Genomic DNA, 3528 nt, shown 5'->3' on the forward strand with positions numbered 1-3528 from the left:
GCTCTTTCTAGCTGGGCTGGGAGTTGACTGCATGGTAGGACGACTCGCGATATCTACCTCACTCACGGGTCCCTCTTTCTAGATGGGCTGGGAGTGGATCGTTTGGTTGGGTGCCCCCTAGGGTCACTCTTTCTAGCTGGGCTGGGAGTGTACTACTGGCTGGGTGGAGTCTGATGGATTATCTTAGTTACTTTGGGTTGGGAGCCCGGTTTTCTTCTTTCTCAGTAGACTTAGCCTTGCTGTGTACCTGTCGGGCTTATGGGGGTCCGTTCAGGTTTTATTTAAACTTGCGCACGAGTGTACCTTCTAGGCTTATGGGGTTCCAGTTAGGTTTAGTTTAGTTGTACTTAGTTTGTTTCTGGTATGCTCGTGTGCTTTCTTTTCTTATCCGCTTTGACCTCTCTGTGTCTAGATTCTATCCTTTCTTATTGTTTTACCTTCTAGAACGAATTTAACGCTAAAATTACATGATTGGCGTGTGGGTGAACAAACCCACACTATGGAAGCTTACATACCTGAAAGAACATCTTATTGAAGCAACGTGAAGGAAAACCTTTGAAAGATGAACCCTAGCCTTAGCGTTCTCTTGAATTTCTTGAGCGTAGAATCTTTGGAGTGAATGAGAGGGTTTAGATTTAAGAAAACTGGATTTTCTACACGTTTTAGGGGCAATTTAGATGACCTCCTAAGGGTTTTTAGGACTAAAATACCCTTAAAGAAATAATTAAAACGAGTTGGGAGTCGGAATAATTTTTCACCAGGCAGTGAGGTCAGTATTGGCTCCGCGTCACAGAGCCATCGCGGAGCTGCTACCAGGTTTGCGCGTCGTTAGTAAATCAGTCATAACTTTTTACTCAGAGCTTGGAATTTAGAAAACTCGGTGGCGTTGGAAAGAGGACTTGAAGGGATTTAATTTTCTTTCTTGTAGCGCACTAACTCATCATGTACTAGAAGTTATGGTCGTTTGAAATTGATCCAAAACTTAAGAAAAACTTAGGAATGACTTGAATGAACTCTCTTTAGTTCTTCTTGGAACTCAAGGTACTACATCTAGTGACCTTAATACTCAAGAAATTTTAAATTCCTTGCAAAAATCTCACTCACTACGAAGAACGGTTCGAGTCTTAGCTCAAAATTTTCTAGGGTGTTACAGATAAATACCATGTGTGAAAGCTAAACAAGAAGGAAGAGAAATTATTTTACCTAACATATAATGGTATTTATTATATAAATTATGATTAAATATTTACTTTGATAAATTAAATCTTAGCCTTTAAATTTAATTTATGGCATATATCAATTATCCAAGCAAAAAATTGAAAAACAGGAGGAAATAGTACTCGAAGGAACAAGGTAATTACACATTTACACCACATGTCATCTTACTTATTTTTTTAAAAAAAATTATTATTACAAAAGATTATATAAATAGTAACTAAACTAATAAATTTCCCTTTTTAGTGATTCACTTACATTTGAGTAAATGTTAATTGGTTCCGAACTTATGATTAATGAAAATATTCTTTTTGATAAGTAAACTTAGTGGACTTTAAGAGAATTTCCCTAGTCAAAATTCATGTAATCTTTAACTTATAGATAACTAGTTAGAACATTGACTATATATATTATTAGTCAACAAATCAATAATATTTTTTTCAAATGTGACTAATAATTATTTGACCAAAGTAAATGTATCCCTTTGAAAAAACGACTATATAAATCACTTTCCTCTTCTTTTTTCACTTATTGAGTTTTTTATATATACAAAAAAATTCCTATATTTTTAATAGCAATAACTTCAAAATTAACCAGGACTACAAGCCCGGTCAATGACCACCACTGGTACATTCACGGGCATAGTGACCGTCCTCACACCATGTGTACCAACCACCACAACCGCCTCGGCCACCATCAACGGAGTATCTACCACCTCCACCGTCGTCGCCTTCATTCTAGTTATACTCCAAAGAGATGTGGCCAGATTCGCTTGAAACAACCACTTCCTCCACCAACTCCTCTGCCACCATATCTTCCTTCTCCACCGTATCCACAGTTACCGTATACGATTGAGGCGGAATTTACGTCGGCGGAAGAGGTTGAGGAGGAAGAAGTTGTTTTTAGTGTGGCGAGTCTAGCCACATTGCTAGGGTGTGATCCAGAGTGAAGGCAACAACAGAGAAGCTAATAGATACCTTGATGGTGGTGGCCATGGTGGTGGTGGTCATGCTATGTTAATTAATAATTTTATTTTAGAAAATCATATATAGTCTTAATTAGTTGATTGACAAATGTAAAAACATTAGCCATTGAATATACATTTCGGAGATATCACATTTTCTATCAAAAGTTTTATCATAATTTGAAGATTTCATTGTTTAACTCTCTTAAGAGATTTAGTTTCCCTATATATTGGGATAGGATCGATTAGAAAGATACTTGAAGGGATATAAGCATTTTCCTTCTATATCTGTCTTTACCTTAACTATATCTTAGTTAAAAATTATGTAATTAGCTTTTTGTTTAATTGTTATATGTAGATGGATATGCTAAGTCGGTGATTGTATACATGTTATCTGATAATTCAAGAAGCCTGCAACTTTTTAAAAAAAAATAATAGTTTTAAGCCACTTAATTATTGATTTGCTAAAGCTAGTTTAAGTAACAACATTGTGGTTTTCAGTTGCAAAGGATAAATATATTTCAGATTTTCTTAAAAAGATTCAATAAAGAAGTAAGTGAGATTCAATATTTGTAGAGAACAAACTTTATTTAATTTTAACCTATAAAAAACAACATGCAAATGAAATTTAATATTTGTAAATTGAATATTGGTCTTCCCCCAAAAATGACAAATAGCAAAAGTAAAAATATTTTAACTTTCCATTATTTGTGCAGGGTGGGTGAGACGTTACCAGTTAGAAAATAGAAAAAGATAATAACACATGTAAATTTATAATGATAGTCATGTACTAAATTACAAAAACTAAATGTGAATATATCATTCACACCTACCAGAATATAAAACATAAAAAATATTGCTTAACTAAGAGTGTGTTTGGTTCCCGTAATGAAATTTTTGTTTGTTTGTTCTGAAAATTAAGTCAATTATGTATTTATAATAATATACTTTTTATATGGCAAATAAATTAATAAATATCATTGAAAAACATTTACATGTAGCCTAACGAGTAGTGAACTTGCATTGAGATTTATCATGCTACTATTTTGTTTAGAATAGTCATTTTTTCATTTCAAGCAATTTATATGAACAATGTATTTTACTAAAACAACTCAAATGCCATGTAAATTCATTATTAAAGAAAATGTATCCCCTAAGAAACGACTTTATAAATAATTTCACTAACAAAGACTTCTCTGTATTCAAAAGATTCCTTCAATATTTTCAAATGGTAGAGAGAGAAAACAGTGTTTGAGCTATGGCGACGACAGATGTAACACCTTTTGAGGTTTGATATAGAGGTGTGAGGAAGAGGCCAAAGGAAAAGTATAGAGTTGATAATACAACCT

This window comes from Solanum tuberosum, unplaced genomic scaffold (genome assembly GCF_000226075.1).
Source record: "Solanum tuberosum cultivar DM 1-3 516 R44 unplaced genomic scaffold, SolTub_3.0 scf00545, whole genome shotgun sequence".
NCBI classification, from domain to species: domain Eukaryota; kingdom Viridiplantae; phylum Streptophyta; class Magnoliopsida; order Solanales; family Solanaceae; genus Solanum; species Solanum tuberosum.